Here is a 21,086-nt window from a genome sequence, read left to right as displayed (position 1 = left end):
AGAGAGACTTTGTTTATTTCGACTATGTTTTCGACACTAGAATGTATTAGTGTATTCAGTGACTCTAATTCTCCTTAAATTATTCCCATTTTATCAACAAATAAAACTATGTTAAATACACTTATTTCAAAGATATTAGAAGTTGCTCCAATTTCGATTTGCACTAGGTTTTGGCTGAATGGTGAATTAATACAACTTTTGGAATAAGGGGATAGCTTCTATATGCTTTAATACTCTACAGGAACTTCAACATTGAACACAAAAAACTATAATGAGTTTTAAATACAATGCCACAACTAGGGAAGCAGCAACAACAAACCTGCTTGGATCCTTCAAATACTCCTTCACTTTCAAAGCAGAAATGATGGCTATCAAAACTTCAACAACTATAGCACCATGTCATGGACAGGACTTGAATGATCATATATAAATGCTTTGACTAGGGTACAAGTCAATATTCTCTGATCTTGCCACTTTCTTCAAAGAAAACAATCCGCCCTTATATATCACACAGAATTTATGGAGAGCTAACAACGCATATGCCAAAATATAGTATATACAAAGAGTCAACGATACCTCCAGTATTCCAATAAGAATGACGAACAAAACAATGACCCACTTGTAGGAGCTACACAACAATGAAAGGATTATTCCACATGTTCATGCAGGTATGAACTCATAGAGATGAACCAACCAACTCATTGTTTTAACACACATAGCAAATCAGTACATATTCAAAGTAGCACTCGAATAAGTACATAGGAGGCAATTATATATCAAAAAATAGTGATCTTAAATGGCACACATATTTCAGAGAACGGAAGCTTAGGCCCTTTTCACCATGAATTCTTTCTAGACAATACCATCCCATGGCTTAATTGAATTCCTGCTCATATATAAAGGCCGGCATAGGTGGCAAGCTGTGCCATTTACCTGATAATGGATCCAAAGAATTCCAGATGGGATTTTCCTCTTCGTCTTTCATCAAAATGTATAGCCATTATTCTTTTCTTAATTCGAATATCTTTAAACCCCTCAATACATGATTTCATGTTTTACATACCAACTTCAAGTTGGAATAGCATCCAAGAGGTACCCTGGAAAGAATCCTAATGGAGAGCTCAGTGGGAAGAGCAGAAATTATCCCAAAAATTAGAGCAGGCTTAAAACAAAAAAAACCACAAATCACGAGGAGCAGCACAACATGGGAGGATTTTGACGCAGCGTATGGAGCGAGCAGAGTGGAAGTCTGCAGATATCATATATTTCACAGTTACAATTATGTTGTGTGTAACCCAGGAGTGGTATGGTCACACAACATATATAACAGGCAGCTAAAACCCTCTCTGTAATAGCCGCACAAGTTTCAATATCATGAGACCCATCTACCAGAATTTTCGGCTCAACAATAGGAACTGAACCATTCTCTTGGAAGATGATAGCATAACGAGCAAGGACATTTGCATTTTCCTGAATAGCAAGTGGGGAGGGCTCCGTAGTTCCAATCTTCAGAACAAACCTCTATTTTTCAAACCTTTCTCCAACATTATAGTATTGTTGGAATCTTTGTGCAAGGCCATCTAGGCCCTGGGTAGTGGTTTCACCTTTGGTTCCCGCAAGATCCACTATTCCTTTGTCTACTTTTATGCCCGGCAGGACCCCTCCTTCATTGAGGACATCAACAAAGGGCTTCCCAGCTGCAGTTTTCCGATAGAGAGTCTCTTCAAATAGAATTGCACCACTCAAATACTGCAAGGCATTAAGGGTAGTGAAGAGGAACTCCCTCAGTAGATGCCTATTGTCTCAATATTTTCCACATTGATGCTCACCAACCACTTTCTGATGGTTCCAATGCTCTCATCTACAGCTAGAATTCACTTACCGGGTGTTGCTATGTACGTCGCATTGGCAATTATCTCATCGCAGTATTTTCCTTCGAATATAGCGTAAGAATTTGAAAAAAAATTCTTTGCATACACTTCAACTCGGCTCTGCTATTATGGGTGGTGGATGACTGTCAAATGATACCAGAACAACATTGGTGGGTTTGTTTTTCACATGGGCTGTAGGGTCTCCTAGCTTCTGTTGTGCACTCTCTCGCTTCCTGTGACAGAAATGCACGTAGAAAGCGCCATGACCGTTTTGTGAGCAGCGTCAGGAGAGAATAATGGTGAATAACAGGTGGAGTAGCGACAGGAGCAGTGTAGTAGGGAATAATAAAGGTAAATAGGAGTTACAGGAGTAGAAATGTTTAACTCAAAACGTTCTATGTGCTACCAGGCTTAGCTAGAATCAATGAATAAACTGTCAAACCAGTGGAAGCTTGAGCTTCAGAGCTACCAAGCTTACCAACCAGAAGGTGAGCGGTCATTAATAGAGTGCGGGACTAGCAAAGGGACAGGTATGAATAATAGTAGGTTAAAGATAAGGAAATAAAACATGTCATACATGCATAACTCATACCCGCAACTCTTTAAATAATGTAAGTTCTTCAACAACTATGTTGGAGCTATGGGAAATAGATGCGACATACAAACAATGCAAAAAGAATATTCACTGCAACATAAGAATCAATGCATGAACCAGTGTATGAACCAACACATATATGAACTAAGTTCACAGAGAATTACTCACTAAAAATTACTCAGAGAACAAATCACGGATCTCTAGAGATGCATACATAGTCAACTATCATTGTTTCATAACCAATGCATGAATTTAATAGAGCAGATGAAATGCTTCTTACACAGAGTAGAAATGGTAGAACTAACATGCAAAGAGAGGTCAGGCCACAAAATGAAACAAGTGGCTCAAAATGGAGCAGGGCAAGAGAACGCTCGCTCTAATACCGTGTTAAACACACATGGGCAGCAACAAAATATGAAAGATAAAAGATGAGAGTGCATTTTTTATTAACAAAAATATACATTTATAGTACAAGGTTTTACCATTGGGTTCCACATCCCAAGGTCTCTTGGACTTCGTTTGTCTATTCGGTTCCACACTAACCCATAGAGGATTAGGTGTCCAACACTAGGGCTGAGCACTGAGAGAAGGGTGTTGTATAGTCTTGAGTGGTCATAAAGGGGATCAAGAAGTACATGAAGTCTTGGAAGAAAGAGAGATCTAGGAACTTTTTGGGATAAAGTTGGGAAATAAGTGTAGTCCCCAGTGGAGTCGCCAATTCTGCTATTGGGATTAATGCACGGGTGTTTGGTGATGTAGAAACCCTCAAGGAGCTTCTCGGGATCCTTGGAAGAATGTCAGATTATCTACAGCTGGTACAGAGATTCATGCATAGCTATGTTAAACAAATGAGAATCAAAGCAGGAAGAATGACTTATTATTTCAAGTCTTGGTGTGGTGTTGCTAGAGAGCGCAAAGTAGTGGAGTGATAGACCCCTTAGCTAGCTCTAGATCAAAACCTGCACATAGATAAGACAAGGTGTAATATCACAGCATATAACTTTGACAATCAATGCATTAACATATAAATATATCTAATTACATGTATCTAAGCCACTCATAATAATGACATTGCATAAATATGTAAACAAATTACACTACCAATGCCACGGAGTGGACAACACAATTGTAGTTCTATATTAATGTAGAAAAGGGTGATTACAACCATCAGTTGTATCAGCCTTCCCTTACTCCTCCAGCTCCTCTCTCTCTCTCCCTTCTTAACCTCTTGCAATGCCTTAGTCAGAGACTAGTCTCGATAGTTAAATAGGAAATCCTTTCAAATGTTTAGACTTTTTCCACAACGGCCCTAGCCTCACATATATATCATGAGAGGATAAGCCTTGTCAAGTCCCTCATGAGTTCTTTTGGGAAAAATCAAATATGTTTCCATGCTTTTGTGCTCTTTCCTATTTGTAGACTCCATTAGGAATAGTAATTCCTCCATACAGGTCGAGTTTTGATGTTTCCCTGCTTTAGTGAGCTGACATAGGAATGAATATTAGGATATTTCTCAGTCAACTTGTTCCTTTAACCCATGGAAACTCATTTAGGTTGATTAACACCTTTCCCGAGGTAACAAACAGAGTTACCCTAGGCACTAACACACCTTATGCCTTGCTAGGAAGCTTTATAAAGAATGTTGCTAGTTCCTAGATAATGATAGCTTGACAAATGGGCATGTGAACTTGGTTATTTCTTCAATCATCTTGCTCTTCTCCTCTGAGCTGGTGAGGAGGTCATTTTCCTATGTAATAGCCTCAACGGCCTACGTAGAATCTACAGATGATGAGATCTGATCCCCGCAAAGAAGATTAGAGCATTAATTTTTTTTACGAAGTGGAATGCCGACTGGCACTGATAAAGGTAAACAGCCTAAAGAATAAGTATTGGTCTGCAAAGTGCCAAAAAAGAAGTCAGCTTTGATTTGGAGCATGCTAAGGAAACATCTAGGGAAGCCAATAAGAGTTTCATGGAGGCCTCCACCTCAAGAAGCCAGGGCAAGATACAAGAACTCGGCGCGCCTCCAAATGTTGATCCTTTTGTACTCACTACGTTTTTGGAGACCTGCATGAAACTACTGCATGATAGCAAGTCTGTGGAAGGCCTGTAGGAACTAATAAATAAATGTTCTAGCAAGGAAAAGGCCCCTGGTGAAAACTGCGCGGTCAGAAATATTGGCAATCATAAGGCCTGAACATGGCGAGAGATGATGCTAACCACCCAGATAGGTGATTATGAAATGGATCCAGTCATCTTGGATTTGGGGTTCGATGCGAGCATATTACTAAAAGAGACATGGGAAAGGATGGAGAGACCTGTGCTACAGTGGTCTCTGATTCAGCTTAGAATGGTGAATGAACAAAAAATCATCCCCATGGAATGGTTATATGGAGTAATAGTTGATATTGAAGGTGCAAGCACAATGGAAGACCTTGAAGTTATAGAAATCGTTGACGACAGTAATCCCTACCCTGCACTCCTGGGAATTGACTGGGCTACTGATATGAATGGGGTCATTAAATTGAAGAAAATAATGATGTCATTTGAAATAAAGTTTCTTCGGGTTATAATAACATTGGATCCTGTAGAAGGGGCGCGCTATACTGAACCAGTCCGTGATTATGAAGAAAGTGATGATGAACTAGATTAGATTTACAAGATAACAACGCGAGATCAGGACTGGATCAACCCAATAGCATATGGATGCATTGCATGGGACCGGGAGAGTTCCTACACCTTGGATTCAGACAAGGAGTCAGAGCATTGACAGAATTGTAAACATCAAGTGTCTACATTGTGATGCAATATGATGACAAAGTCGTTTTGTTGTGTTTCCTCGAAGGTAAGGAAATTACCCTATTATGATGGTTTAACTAACGTATATTTTTTTAATGAATTTGAGCGTGAAGTTCCTGAGGACCACCACTTCCAAGAATTAGAATTAGCACTGCGCGCTACACCTACATGATGGTGGGGCAGACTTAAGGATAGTTTTGTTGGATGGTGATATTACAGAAGAATGATGAAGCTACGGTTTGGGCGTGCTAACACCAGGATGACTGAGAAGTATAATGGAAGGTACAATCCACGCGATCACCTAGCAAAATGGACTAAACCTTGGGGAACAGAACCAGAGCTAGAGTGGGTACACATATTTTTCCATACCTTTGATACCATCCCCATGAACTGGTATCTTAAAACGAAGCTCCGCCATGGCACCGCGGAATGGGATGTATTGAAGGAAGGGTTCTTATTGACCTTCATTTTTGAGGATGAGTTTGCAAGAATCGATGAGGCACTACAAGAAATTAAGGTGGTTATCTTCAGAACACTGACAAAACCTATGGAAGGGACCCAACCAGAATGGAGCACCCAGCTGCACCATGCACTAGAATGCTATAATGTGATTGTTCAAGAGGAAGAAGAAGACCCCAGAAACATCAATATTCTGGGGATGGAAGGACATCACGAACTCAAGGGGCCATAAATAGAGAACTTGTACATCTACGCACCTTTGAAAACAAAGCAAGTAAACATTGGCACTGAGGAAAAATTGAAGTTCGCAAAAATTGGAGATTATCGGGTCAACGCTACAGTAGATAAATTTGTTGAATTACTCCACGAATACCAAGATCTCTTTCCAACTATGTTTTCAGATCTAAAGGGCATAATCAATGAGTTGGGCGTTATGAAGATCACACTGAAGTTGGACATGAAGCCTGTTAAATAAAGGCCTTACCGCCTTAATCCTAAGCACAAGGAAAAGGTTCGCCGGGAGCTAGATAACATTCTTGAGGCATGCATCATAGAACCTGTTGAAGAATCTGATTGGGTGAGCCTGATGGTCATTCAAGAAAAGAAGAAAAAGGGCGAAATAAGGATCTGCATAGATCTGTGGAAGCTTAACGATGCATGTGTCTATTACCCATTCCCGATGCCATTCATAGACGAAGTGCTAGACAATGTTGGAGGGCAGGAGGCCTATTCCATTACTGACAGGCTTTCATGGTATCATCAAATCAAGATTGCGCCAGAGGATAGAAGCAAAACGACCTTCACAATGGAGTGGGGTTGTTTTGAGTACATTGTGATGCCGTTTCGACTAAAGAATGCATCTGTGATATTTTCCTGCGTAGTCATAACAACGTTCAAGGAGTTCATTTATAATTTTCTGGAGGTTTACTTTGATCATTGGAGGGTGTTTGGATTAGTGAAGCGCCATGTAGCAAGTCTGCACTTGACATTGGACACATGTCGCAGATACCAGATGCCGCTGAATTTGAAAAATTCATATTCTGTTTTCCTTTTGGGATCTTGTTGGGTCATGTTGTGTGCAATAAAGGATTGATGGTGGACCCTACAAATATTGCGGTAATTGTGAACTTGGAGGCCCCTAGGAATGTTAAATAGTTGCGTGCAACACTGAGACATATGAGATACTATAGTAAATTTATTAAAGCCTATGCTTAAATTATTGCACCCATGGAGAAACTGCTAAAGAAGGACATGGCATTCTGTTGGGATGAAGAATGTCAACGTAGCTTAGATGTTTTGAAAGAAAAGATGGTCTCTCCACCGATCTTAGTATTTACCGATTGGAAAAAGGAGTTTCAGGTGCATGTGGATGCTTCTTGCATTGCGTTGGGGGAAATACTAACATAGGCCAGTGAAGGAGAAATGGACCATCCTATAGCCTTCGCAAGTCAGAAGATATCAAATGTTGAGAAAAATTATTCAACGACTGAGCATGAGGGGTTGGCCATGGTGTACGCACTACAAAAATTTAGGTGTTATCTATTAGGAGGGAATTTCAAGATGTACACAAATCACTCTGCCTTGAAATACCTGGTCAAGAAGCCTCTGTTGGGGGGGAAGATCTGCATATGGTTGCTATTATTTCAGGAGTATGACTTTGAAGTCATTGTCAAGCCAGGGAGGTTAAATGTTGGGCCTGACCATCTGTCGCGAATCGAAATAGGAGAAGAACCTAATAATTTGGAGGAAGGGTTTCTAGATGCCCAACTCTTTGCGGTGCGCATAGTGGATGACCATTTTTCTGACATTATTCACTTCTTGACTATGGGGATGGCACTGGAAGGATATTCAAGTCAGCAAAATAAGGAATTAGTAGTGCGCATGGCTAATTTTTTAGTTATTGCGGGACACTTGTATAAAATGGGTGCAGATGAAATATTGTCAAGATATGTGTCAGACTTTGAGTGGGACAACATTCTCACAGAAGCTCATGGGGGAGCTGCAGGAGGCCATTATGCAAGCAAGGAAATTGCGTATATTTTGCGCATAGGTCTATGGTGGCCAACATTGCATAAAGATTCCAAGGCATATTGTAAGGTGTGCGATGCATGTCAAAGAACTAGCAGACCATCGCGAAGGGATGAGCTACCACTACATCCTTAGTTATCTTTGTAGCCCTTTTGAGAAGTGGGCTATTGATGGGCCAATTTATCCCCCTAGAAAGAAGACAGGTATGCACTATATTATTACTGTGATGGAATATCTAACCAGATGGGAGGAAACATAGCCGGTTAAGGATTATACATGAGATACGATAGAAAAATTCATGTTTGAGTATGTCTTAACCAGATTTGGATGCCCGAAAGTGTTGATGACTAATAGGGGTACGTGCTTTCTAGATGAAATGATTAGTGCATTGACTAAGGAATTCTAGGTGTACCATAAGAGGAGTACACCCTATCACCCACAGGAAAACGAAACTGTTGAGTACTTTAACAAGATTTTGAAGAACGCATTGACAAAGATCTACAATGTGCAGTGAAATGACTAGGATGTGTGCATACCTGCAGTACTGTGGGCTTATAGGACTACTTGTAAGAAGCTAACAATGTAGGAATTTACAGGGTAAGTTCCTCAGAAAGAACACCAAAAGGACGCCGCTCACAACCAGATCACAGATCAATACACCAGTATTTTGACGTGGTTAAAACCCTCAAAGAGGGAAACAGTCCACGGCTTGCGCCAACGTGGCTACTACAGGCAATTTATTAATCAAAGAATGAAAATTTACATAAGCTTCTCTCATGCACAGATTACCCGAACAATGACCCTCCATGCGCTTTAAATAGAACTCATGGACCAATCGGGTGTCAAGCCACGGATCAAGTGTCAGTAATACCGAGGAGAGAGTGAACCGTCGGATCACTACATATCGTGACCGTCAGATTGTAAGTTACAAAATGTACAACGGTAAAGAAACACACTTTACCTAACTCTATACTAGACCAAGTTGAACTTAACTATTTCCTATGTGTCGGAATATCCTAACATCCCCCCTTAAGAACAACTTGGGATAGGATTGAAGGATTTACAAATATGACACAATAGGAGAAGGAAGGAGGCACTAGAGCCTATCCCCCCTTAGTGACAACTTCCTGAACTCCAAGCATATATCGAAGTTTAGTGAACTTCGCCTCTGTGAGAGCCTTTGTGAAGATGTCTGCAACCTGATCATCTGTTGAACAATTTTGCACTTCAAGAACATGGTCATGAATGAGCTTTCTGATGAAGTGCATGTGTAGTTCAATGTGTTTGCTGCGCTGATGTTGGACTGGATCTTTGCATAGCTGAATGGCACTTTGATTATCACACCAAAGTGTGGTTGGATGCTGCTGCTCAAAGCGAAACTCTGATAGGATCTGACGAAGCCACAAGGCTTCCTTACTAGCTTCCACGGCACCACGATACTCTGCTTCTGCTGACGAAAGAGAAATGGCAGCCTGTTTCTTACAAGCCCATGTAATAGGTCCTGAACCAAGAGTGAAGACATAACCGGCAGTAGACTTCCGATCATCAGGGTCACCAGCCCAATCAGAATCAGTGAAACCAACTAATAGAGGAGCTGCTTTGGCACTGTAATGAATCCAAAACTGTACTGTACCTCGAACATAACGAAGTATTCTTTTAGCTGCTTTCCAATGACTTTCACAGGGGTTTTGCATAAAACGAGCAACAAGGCCAACAGCAAAGGAAAGGTCAGGACGAGTATGGGGTAATACAAGAGTTTTCCTACAAGTTGACGGTATAAGGTAGCATCAACTTCAGGAGAAGTACAAGAGACTGAAAGTTTGACTCCAGGCTGAAAGGGAGAAGGGGCTGGTTTACAGTCTTCCATGTGAAAATGACGAAGAATATCACAAGCATACTTGGACTGGGAAAGGGAAATACCCTCCTTGGATTGCAAGACTTGAAGACCGAGAAAATAGTGTAAGTGTCCTAAGTCTGTCATTTCAAATTTCTTTTTAAGGCTGGACTTCACATGGTTTATAAGGTTGGGATCACTACCAGTAAGAATAATATCATCAACATAAAGAACAAGGATGATAAGAGAGTTTCCCACTTTCTTGGTGTAGACAGTATTGTCAGAATAACACCTAGAAAAGCCAGATTCTAAAAGAAAGCTATCCATTTTGGCATACCAAGCCCGAGGAGCTTGCTTTAGACCATAAATAGATTTCTTAAGTCGACATACAAGGCTGGAGTCTATTTGGATGAAGCCAATGGGTTGTTCCATATAGATTACTTCATGCAAGTCCCCATGCAAGAAGGCAGATTTAACATCCATTTGATGGACTTCCCATTTTAAAGAGGCAGCAAGGGAAAGAACAAGGCGGATAGAGTTCATTTTGGCAACAGGGGAGAAGGTTTCAGTGTAGTCAATGCCTTCAACCTGTGAAAATCCCTTAGCAACAAGACGAGCTTTATGTTTATCAACTTTCCCATCTGGTCCATACTTGGTTCTGTAAACCCATTTACATCTAACAAGTTTGTGTCCCTTTGGTAAAGGAACAAGATCCCATGAATCATTTGTCCACAATCAATGATTTTCTTCATTCATAGCTACTTCCCAATGTGGATGGCCTGAAGCTTCTGCAAAAGTGTCAGAATCATGATTTACTGGAGCTTGAGCCAGTAAAGAAGAGGCTCTTTCAAACTGAGAACGTGTACGTCGCTGATCTGTAGGATCACCGGCAAGATCACCTGCTGCATCCCGAGTAGCACGGACCCATCTTGGAAGTTGAGGATCCTGAGAAGGTGGGGGAGGATTATCATCCTCACTTTCATCATCTGAAGAAGAAATGTTTTCAAAAGTAGAAGAGATAGGAAGAGGTGGCACATCCGCCAGACTAGGCTCGCAGGACGATTTATTTTCATCAAATTTTACATCTCTTCTAATGATAACATTTTTGGACTTAAATGGAATAAGTCTATAACCTTTTACATCTTTAGAATATCCAACAAAAGTACATTTCTCACTCTTAGGTTCTAAAGCTTTATGCTTTTCATCTGGAATATGGGCCCATGCTTCACTTCCAAAAACACGAAAGTGACTTACATCTGGTTTAATGGAACTCCAAGCTTCTTCTGGAGTGATATTCTTTAGAACCTTAGTAGGAGTGCGATTGATTATATAGTTTGCACAATTAATTGCTTCGGCCCAAAAACTAAGACTGAGTCCTTTAGATTGCAGCATACAATTAGCCATTTCCTTTAAGGTGCGATTTTTCCTTTCAGCTATACCATTTTGTTGTGGAGTGTATGGAACAGTATGTTGCATTTGAATTCCATTTTCGGTGCAAAAGTTGATGAATGTGTTTTTAACATATTCTCCACCATTATCAGTTCTTAGCTTAAGAATTTGATGTCCAGATTGTTTTTCAACAAAGGCTTTGAAGGCCAAAAATGTGTTAAATACTTCACTCTTGAGTTTTAAGAAGTATACCTAAGTGCGTCTGGAGAAATCATCAATGAAAGTTAAGAAATACTTGCAGCTAGAGAATGAAGCAACAGGAAGTGGACCACATAAATCACTGTGCACAAGCTGTAAAGGGGCTGAGGCGTGCCAAGAGGCACGTTTTTCAAAACTGTCCCGATGATGTTTTCCGAGTACACATCCGGAACAAACACCATCTCTGCAAGATACCATAGGAAGACCTGTCACCATATTTTCTTTACATAGATGCTAAAGGGAGCGATAGTTTAAGTGACCAAATCGCTCATGCAAAAGTTTGCTCACTTCATCATTATGAGCAACAAATACTGAGGGAAGATTTGATGACCCAAAGTTGTGAAACTTATACAACCTTGTGGAATCATCAACAATACCAGTAGCTAGAATCTGTTTAGGATCTCTCAGATCCTTGATTACAACATCATGAGGTGAAAATTCAACAATTTTACCTTCACCTGAATGAGTTATCTGATATACAGATAGAAGGTTGCAGGATAAGGTTGGAACACATAATACATCATTAAACTGACCATTGTCTAGATGAACAGTTCCAGTCCCTACAACATTAAGAGATCTATCATCACCAACATATATATTTTTGGTGTTACAATCATTTAAAGAAGAAAACATGGCTTGGTTTTTGGCCATGTGATAAGAGGCTCCAGAATCAATAAGCCACTCATAAAAATGAGAAGAAGAGATACATTTAATGCATAACTAGACTGAGATGATTGACAACGACATGCAGAAAGTGCCATTCCTGAAGTTGAAGTTGAAGTATGCTCCACATGGATGTTATGTTTCTTCATTGCGGCTTCCAAGGCTTCCATCTTCTTAAAGCATTTAGATTCTAAGTGGCCATCTCGATTACAAAAGTTACAATGTCTATCAGTCTTCTTCCATTTGTTTTTATTTTTCTTATCATTTTGTTGAAATGATCTTTCAGTTTGAGGCTGAGTTTGCTTAGGACCCTTGTTTAGTTTAGGACCATTCTTTTTAGGATAGGACTTCTTAGGATTCTTTGAATTTGGTTGCTGCTGGGCGGCTAATGCTTTCTTGGAAGAGTTTCCAAGATTAAGAAGACCAAGGTGTAAGATTTTTTCTTGTTCTCTTATTAAAGAATCACAAAAAGAGTCAAAGGAAGGGGCCTTGTAGTCTTTTCCTTGACAAATTAAAGCTTCCCTTGTAGAATGGAAAGTGGAAACAAATACAGAGTAGGCTGGTCCCAACTTAGTAAGGATGGAATAAATAAGGTTACTATCTTCTTTCTTAACCTTAACACCTTCCAAGAGATATCTAAGGGTCTTGAATTTGGACAAGAAATCTTCAATGCAAGAAAAAATTATTAGGATCCAATGTAAGCAACTCATTTTCAAGTTGATGGGCTCTAATTTCATTTTTAATCCCAAAAACTTTAGTGATTTTCTCCATTGCTTCATGAGGAGTATCAAGTTCTGCAATATGGAATCTAAGATCAGGAGAAAAAGACATCCCTATCAAACCACGTGCTTTATCTTGTCTATTTTCCCATTTTGTAGCCTTGTCTTCATATTTTGGTTTCTTCTCTTGGCCTGTGGCTATTCTGTAGAGACCTTTACTTCTAAGTAAATCTTCCATGTAGGATATCCATTGGAAGTAGTTAGTGCTGTCAAGAATGACTTGGCATGGACTTTCCATTTAAAAAAAAACTGAAGCTAAAGATGCTGAAAGTAAGTGTTTCAATGGATAGATCTCGAAAAATTAGGCGGTTTTAAAAAAAACGGCTCTAAAAAAGGCTTCCGGATGAAGAAGTTATGGCTTTTTGAAAAGAAATTGTTGAAGTTGCCGGCAAAGTGCGCAAATGTGCGGAAATGAAAAAATCCGCCCCCACAAAATGGAGACTTGAACCCAAGACCTCTACTCTCTTAAAATAGCTATGAACCAATTGATCTATACCAAAATTTGAGAGAAAGAGAGAGAGAGAGAGAGAGAGAGGGGGGGGGGGGGGGGCTTGGTTTGCGTGCTTGCCTTGAGAAAGCTCTTTTTCCCTACAAAACAGAAAACAGAAAACCCAACATGGACATGAAAAGAAAACGAACCTTATGGGTCGAAGTTAGCTTTAGCCAAAAAACTAGATATTTTAAAAAATGAACCTTGCGGCTCAAAGTTAGCTTTAGCCGAAAAACTAAATATTTTTCTCAATGTTTCTGATTTTCCGAGATCACACTAAGGTGCAGGGAAAAGAGCATACGCATGAGAAAAATCCTTCCTTTCTATTTCTGATTTGCACAAATGGCACAGAGTCGCAGGGCAAAGAGCATACGCAGAAATGAAAGGTATAGATCCGGTTAAAAAAAAACTAAATAAACCGAAACCGAAATAAGCAGAGAGAAAATAACAGTAAACTGCAAATAAAGACTGTATACCTCAAGATCTTAAAAATGACGCATCTAGGGCTACCGGAAACCTTTTCGCATGAAACGAAAGAGGTTCCTCACTGGAACAGATGCTCCGAACACAATAGAGCAGTCCTCTCGGCCTGAAAGCAGTCAGAAACAACAGATCTAGGAAACGGCAGTCGGATGTAGTTCTATCGGCTTCAGATTTGGATCACCAACGGACGCGGCCCTCAAATAGCTCTGATACCATGTAGGAATTTACAGGGTAAGTTCCTCAGAAAGAACACCAAAAGGACACCGCTCACAACCAGATCACAGATCAATACACCAGTATTTTGACGTGGTTAAAACCCTGAAAGAGGGAAACAGTCCACGGCCTGCGCCAATGGCTACTACAGGAAATTTATTAATCAAAGAATGAAAATTTACATAATCTTCTCTCATCCACGGATTACCCGAACAATGACCCTCCATGCGCTTTAAATAGAACTCATGGACCAATCGGGTGTCAATCCACAGATCAAGTGTCGGTAATACCGAGGAGAGAGTGAACCGTCAGATCACTACATATCGTGACCATCGGATTGCAAGTTACAAAATGTACAACGGTAAAGAAACACACTTTACCTAACTCTATACCTAACTCTATACTAGACCAAGTTGAACTTAACTATTTCCTATGTGTCGGAATATCCTAACAAACAAGGCTAATGTCATTCAAATTAGTACATGGGGTTGAAGTCGTAATGCTGATGGAATACATTGTGCCTAGTATGCACATTGTAGCTTTAACGGATATGGCGGACTGCGAGGCCTTGGAGGAATGGCTTGCGTAGCTGATGGAGCTCGAAGAAGATTGATTTTTAGTAGGATTTTATCAACAAGTATAGAAGGAATGTGAAAAATCATGGCATGATCACCATATCAAGCTTCACACATTCAAGTTAAATGATCTTGTCCTCTTATATGATAGTAAATTCACTAAATTTCCGGGTAAATTCCAGATTCATTGATTAGGACCATATATTGTCAAAAAAATTACAGATGGTGGCACAGTTCAGCTCGCTATGCTAAATGGGGAACACTTCTCGATAAGAGTGAATGGGAGCAGATTGAAGTTGTATATAGGGGATCCTATGCAATGACTATATGGCAGCATGATAGTCTTAGTGCTCCAGGAAGTTGCAAGAGAGTGCGGGACTATAAACTGCACTACCCGGTTTAAAGGAAAATTAGCGAGTAGGTTGTGCAGAGAGTGACGAAGATGCATCCAATGAAGCTGTGCTTAAGAAGTTTCACTAAAAGGGACGATATTGCACAGCCTAGAAGGAAAATTATCGTTGGAGTCACTGTTCATGAATTGACGGGAAAATTATGGTTAAGAGGAGTGGGGTGGCAGCAATTAAGGAGAAAATCTTTGAATATCTGCTACTAAAACAACATTTATTATCAAAATTTGGGGGGAATGGTCAGATTTGAATTCAAAAACCCTATAAATTACGTGTGTCAGTCCAACAGAGAACACTTTGTGCCCTAAGATTTGTTGTTGAATTTCGTTGTCTGTTGCCTATGAGCCGAGTGTTCTGGGAAGATTTCCTACCCAGAGCAAACATTTCTCCCATAGCCCACAAATTTTTTATGGAGAGAATGACTGCTACTAAGCCTGCCAAAGCCCTGAGATCAGAAATCATTGTGTCTGATGCACTAGGACTAGAAGTGTCGAGTGTAGAGGCTACGCCTGCGGTGCCCACGACATTGAGGTCGCTTAGGCCGAAACAAACTATGAAAAAAGACACACAACCTACAATGACAGAGAAGTAACCGGTAGTGAAGGAGAAACAAAAGAAGCTAGTGTAGGTGTGCAAGTCACCTAGGAGACCTACCAAAATACAAGAAAACAAAAGAAAGATAAGCAGCCAACAAAAGTAGTGAACCTAGAGGAGGAAGAATTCTAGGGAATGGAGGATATGATGCCGAAGGAGTGGAACCCATGACCAGACTACTAAAGTATATCCCTCCATGAAAGGTAAAATCAAAGATAATGAAGGACCCTGATACTGAGAAGTTTACAGTAGCCATGCCCCTACTACCTTAGCAGGTCTCTTTTGAAGGTCCTCGGCTCGTGCGGATCCCGTTGTTAAAAATGGAAGATTGGGACCTCTCGAAACCACATTTGGTGACAGAAAAATATATGTGGTAGGTATATTATGAAGAAATAATTGTTACAACATTGGAGACAATGGAATGGGTCTGCGGTATTGAGAAATCAGGGTTGCTCAATCTGTTGTTGGTTCCACATTATCATCACACCCACATTAATACAATATGTGTGCGCCATCTCCTCACACTGGTACTTGATGGGTTCATATGGCTAGGACAACATATCCCCATCATGGACATGTTGATTCATACAAGCATGTGACTGCCTTACAAAGGTGTGAACCTTACCAAGGAGTTTGGAGGGAAGACAGGGGAGAAAGAACTTGCAGACAAGAAAGGATTACGAAATCCTCAAGAATTCATGAGGGTATTCCATTCTCTCCATAACATACCAAGCAGTTCAATTTTCTACCCAAATTTTAGCAGGGAAGGTTATGAGAAAATTCCACGCAGACAAAGTTCCGAGGCCGGTAGTTTCACTTGTTACGCAGTGCGCTAAAGGTGTACAGTTTAATTGGGCTAGGTACCTTTGTCAGGAGTTCCTAGTGAATTCCCGTGAGGCCCAGGAGGAAACCAAGCCATTCCACTATGCTTGGTTGTTGCTATCAATTATGCTCATTGCATGGAGACTGTCTGAGGATAGCCAATTTCCTCCACTCAAGGAAGGATTGCTAAAGGTAGCGCAATTCGTCTCTTCATGGTCTACAAAGGATGTCGTGCGGGTTACAGAAAAAAATATATTTTGGACTTTTGTGGAAATGGATCTCCATATGGAAATCAATCAGCGTCCAAGGTTGTCCCCAACCTTTTTCATGCAGCTATCAACCTACATGATGTTCAACGTTGACTTCCACAGAGTCTACATCTAAGCAGGAAAGGATCCATAGCAAAAACGGAACCACTTAACCTATTTGGTGTCAGAAACAGACGTGGAGGAGGTTGTAGGGTTATGGCCTATAGAGTGTTGCACCCGATTAGAAGTAGATGTTGGAACAATTATGAGTGTGGAAATTTCTGTTGTGTAGAAAATAAAGGAGGCTGCTAAGCAAGTCGCATGGAACTTGGTAGAACATAGAAAGAAGGAAGCTAGAAAAAAGGCTTTCATAGCATAGGAACACACTGCTAAGGAGCAGGCAGAGCAAGAGCAGTGTAATTCAATAAAGGTGATAAGTCACTTTCGCCAGAGACAGAGGAAGAAGAGCTTTCAAGACAAGCCGACGATGGTGATGAAGGGCAGCACACCCCCTTTATTTTGAAAATATGTGGCAAAGAGCAAAAGGGTGGAACACGAAAGAAGCATAAATCTGATAAAACACAAGTTGATCCCATGGTATTAACAAAAGGTGATCTTGATGAGATCAGCGATAAAATTTGGGACACCACAACCGAAGTACTACAACAGTTCAAGCAGTAATACATGCAGACACTTGGGGGCATCCAGAAGGATCTACATGAGTTGCAACTCCAAGCAACCAGAATTCTGGAGGATGTCAGAAAGGCGAGCGGTGCGCAAGCCAGTCTAGAATGAGGAAAGAGTACATTCGCGGAGATAGACTGGCCACAGGACATCAGAGTCTTCCCTCTACCTGAAGGGTCAGTCTGCGTAGAAACAGATTAACAACATGTGGTGCTTCACACTGTCAAAAACATGGGACTGAACCTTGTCTCATTGTCACTTGAGTCGCTACATGCATTACATCAGGGGGTCATCGAAGAGCTCAGGATTAGAGAAAAACGAGCACTCACTATCGTTAGTGAGTTCAAAGTCAACAATCAGCAATTGTTCTTTGATAAGACATGGGCTCTGAAGAAAAATGAGGCACTAGAAGCACGTAGTTCACGTCTAGAGTCAGCAGTAGCAGAGGCATGTAAGTCAGTGCTTAAAATTCACATCCCATAGGATGAAAAGCTTGAAGCCAAAGTCAAAAGATTAGTCGCTGGTGTGCGTGAGGCTAGAGCAGAAGTTGGACGAGTCATTTTCAAGTTCAACATGAAGAATGCAAAGTTACAGCTAAAGTTGCAGCTCACAACTCCGCCTGAGGTTTGTGAGCAGCGTGGAGTTGCAATTAAGGAAGGCATGGCTACCTTGGATACCACAATTGTTGACTGTGAGACGTTGTTTGATTAGGATATGGAGCTTTTGACCACTCTATAGGAGGATCCAAACCTGTAAACATTGAACACAGAGTTAAGGGAGATGCAGCGCCAATATGAGGAGGTACGATTGACTGCGTGCACCTTAGCACTAGCGTAGTGCCTTGCCAAGTTACAAGAAGGAAAGCAGTTACTCACATAGGTAGAGGAAGCACAGAAGAAAGAGGCATTCATAAAGGCCACGTTGCAGCCTTGGCTGAATGAGAATTCTCAGATCAGACTCTCCATTTAATATTAGCTTAAGGGATTGTAGCATATGCAACAGATGATGAGGCTGGCAATAGAAGGACTGGCCACTTAAAAATTGGTCAAGGAAGTTTTACAGACAACAACACAGAGCACTGCTAAAGTTGCAGTAATCCAGGTGGAGCTGGGGGATCTTCGCAGTAAGATCACGGTGCTAGCAGAGTGACTCGAGGGTGAGTCACTATATTTGTGTTGGGGGCCTATTGCGATGGGGTCCCCTAGGTTAGTTTGGGGTTAAGATAACCCAAAATTTGGTACAATTTTGTAAATAATGTAAAGTCTCTGCGATTTTTGGATGTGGAGTGCAATAGATGATTAGGAGTCAAAGGGGCTTAGCCCCTTATTTTGGATAAGTTTTGATTTGGTTTTTTAGATTCACCCATGGTCCTCGGACCATGGCATTGTATGAAAAAAGTCTATAAATAGTGATTCTTAGCAAAAGAGAAGAGGACAGAACTAATAAATAACTGAGATAAGGAATTGGGTCGATTAAAGAGTCTAGGGCAGGAAGGATCTGCTTCCTATGCTTAGGTAGAGAATGAAGGGATCTGCAGTTGAGTGCATAAAGGCCTAGATAGAGTCTGCAGATGAGTGAACAGACCACTACAACTGTGTGTGTAGGGTAGTTTTGAGTCTATAATCTGTGAATTGAGATCAATAAAGACAAGTTCCTGGAGAATTATTGAGTATTTTTGTTCATGTCTATTTATGTTATATGTCATTTATGAATGATTTGTTTTATGAAATATTGATTGAATGTTATGTGACTCTCTTGAATAAGTCTTAATAATGTATGCAATGCATGTTGAAATACTTTCGCCAAGACTTTGGTGATTCCTCTTACGTTTATTAACAACTTAAGTAGATCTGTGTGAACATCAATTTAGGATTTCTTTCTGATGCACGTAAGTAGGTGGATCGACTGTTAAATGTTCGCAAGGGCTAATTGTTGACCTACGTGAAGGTTTGAAGGTTGTTTTAACATAGCTGCAGTAACATGCCCTAAGGGATTATCGATCTGCGTGAAGGCATATCCAAGGCACTGGAATACATCACACTAGTCCCTAGATGCAGAAATTTAGTTCTTGCATCCCCCCATACTACTTTGGGTGAGACTATAGCCTGCACTACGTAAGTTGTTGCCGAAAGGGCCAGTAGTGTAAGGTTTTTTTGGTTGGTGCAACTAACTCTGAACCTGGGTTAGGACCCCCTAAGCCAACACAATTATGACTCTTGAAAATATTGCAAGCGCATTCTTTAGCCCAAAAGGCATTACTATATATTGAAAACAACCACATTCAGTCACGAAGGTGGTCTTTCTTTGATCCTTTCACGTGATCTTGATTTGATGGTATCCTGAGTACCCATTAGTGAACGAGTAGGATTCCTTCCCTCCAAAATTCTCCAATACCGTGTCTGTAAATGGTGTAGGGAATGGGTCATGGACACACACATCATTCAACTTCCTCATGTCTACGCATATCTAAATTTCATCTTGTTGCTTCTTTTCTTGGACTACCATGGGACTTACCTAGTGTGATTCCTCCATTGGTTCAATCATCCTAGCTTCTAACATCTTATCTAACTCCTTGCATACCTTTTCCTTATACTTGGGATTTAATTGGTAAGGGCACTACTTTACAGGCTTCATGTCTAGCTTCAAATTAATATTCATGATGCCAAAATCCCCTATTATCCCCTTTAGATCAGAGAACTTGGTGGGAAATAAGTCCAGATACTTGCACAACATCTCTGCGATCTTATCGACTATATCTTCATCCCAATAATCACATATCTTCACAAACTTCGGCTGCGTGTCTGATCCAATATTTACCTGCTTAGTCTTTAAAGGCTTCGACATGTCGGGGATTGCTAACTTAGGTCCCTCAACCTTGTGCTATCCTTCAAACTTGGGAATATTAATGTTTCTGGGGTCACCTTCACTTTCTTCTATAGTCACATTATAACATTCTAGTGCATGGTGCGACTAGGTATTCCAATCTGGCTGAGCCCATGCTACTGGTTCCTCAGGTATTTTAAAGATCACAGCTTTGATTTCTTGGAGCACCTCATTAACACACTCAACGCCATCTTCAAAACTAAACATCAAAAGGAAACTTTCCTTCAGAATATCCCATTCATCCATCCCATGTCGTAGCTCAGTTTCCAGATACCAATTTATTGGGATGGTATCCAAAGTGTGACAATATATGTGAATCGATTCCAGTTGTGGTTCCTCTCCCCATGCCTTAGTCCATCGTGCCATATGTTCGCATGGATCATTCTTCCCAGTGTATTTCTCCATCATATGGGTATTAGCATATTGAAACCTCAGATTCATCATTCACTTATATTCCTTCCAATCAATGAAGATGTCCTTATGCATACCCCACCAATGGGCAGGCGTAGCTCGAAATGCCAAATCTAGCACTTGGAACCGATGTTCTTCTGGTACATCCCTCTTAAATTTGTCCAAAAATAAATTAACATCTTCTAAACCATCATAATAAGGCAATTTTTGTACCTCAATAGATATGGAGAAAAGTGATTTCTTCAACATATTGTATTGCAGTGAGGAGACTTCATGTAATTGTTTTTGCCAATGCTCAACATCTTCATTAGAATCTGAAGTGGAGGAACTATCCCTATCCCATGCGATTCATATATCCATTGTAGGGTTGTTCCAGTCCTCATTGCATGTAGTGATATTATAAATCTGATCAAGATCGTCCTCCTCCTCATAATCGCGGACCAGTTTGGTATATGTGTAGATTTTCCCACTGTAGATCACCTTGTAATGCAATGTACTAAAGCAAAACACTTGATCTACTTTTAAAAACAATTGAGTGGAAGCTTAATCGAACATGAGCAATGTCAAGCATAAACAGATATAACTGAGAACCATAACACAG

The 21,086-nt window shown here is 40.5% G+C and overlaps 1 pseudogene; it reads right to left on the bottom strand.

Annotated features, from left to right (window-relative positions):
* Positions 1–1,185: 1,185 nt before the first annotated feature.
* On the bottom strand, positions 1,186–20,035 carry LOC149199588 (fructose-bisphosphate aldolase, cytoplasmic isozyme pseudogene; annotated as a pseudogene).
* Between the last annotated feature and the right edge of the window lie 1,051 nt (positions 20,036–21,086).

Source organism: Pinus tabuliformis, chromosome 2_1, assembly GCF_031772625.1.
Source record: "Pinus tabuliformis cultivar Carrire ecotype Pingquan chromosome 2_1, CPIR1, whole genome shotgun sequence".
In the NCBI taxonomy this organism is placed as follows: Eukaryota; Viridiplantae; Streptophyta; class Pinopsida; order Pinales; family Pinaceae; genus Pinus; species Pinus tabuliformis.
The sequence above is the reverse complement of the archived record's forward strand: the minus strand, read 5'-3'. Positions and strand labels throughout refer to the sequence as shown.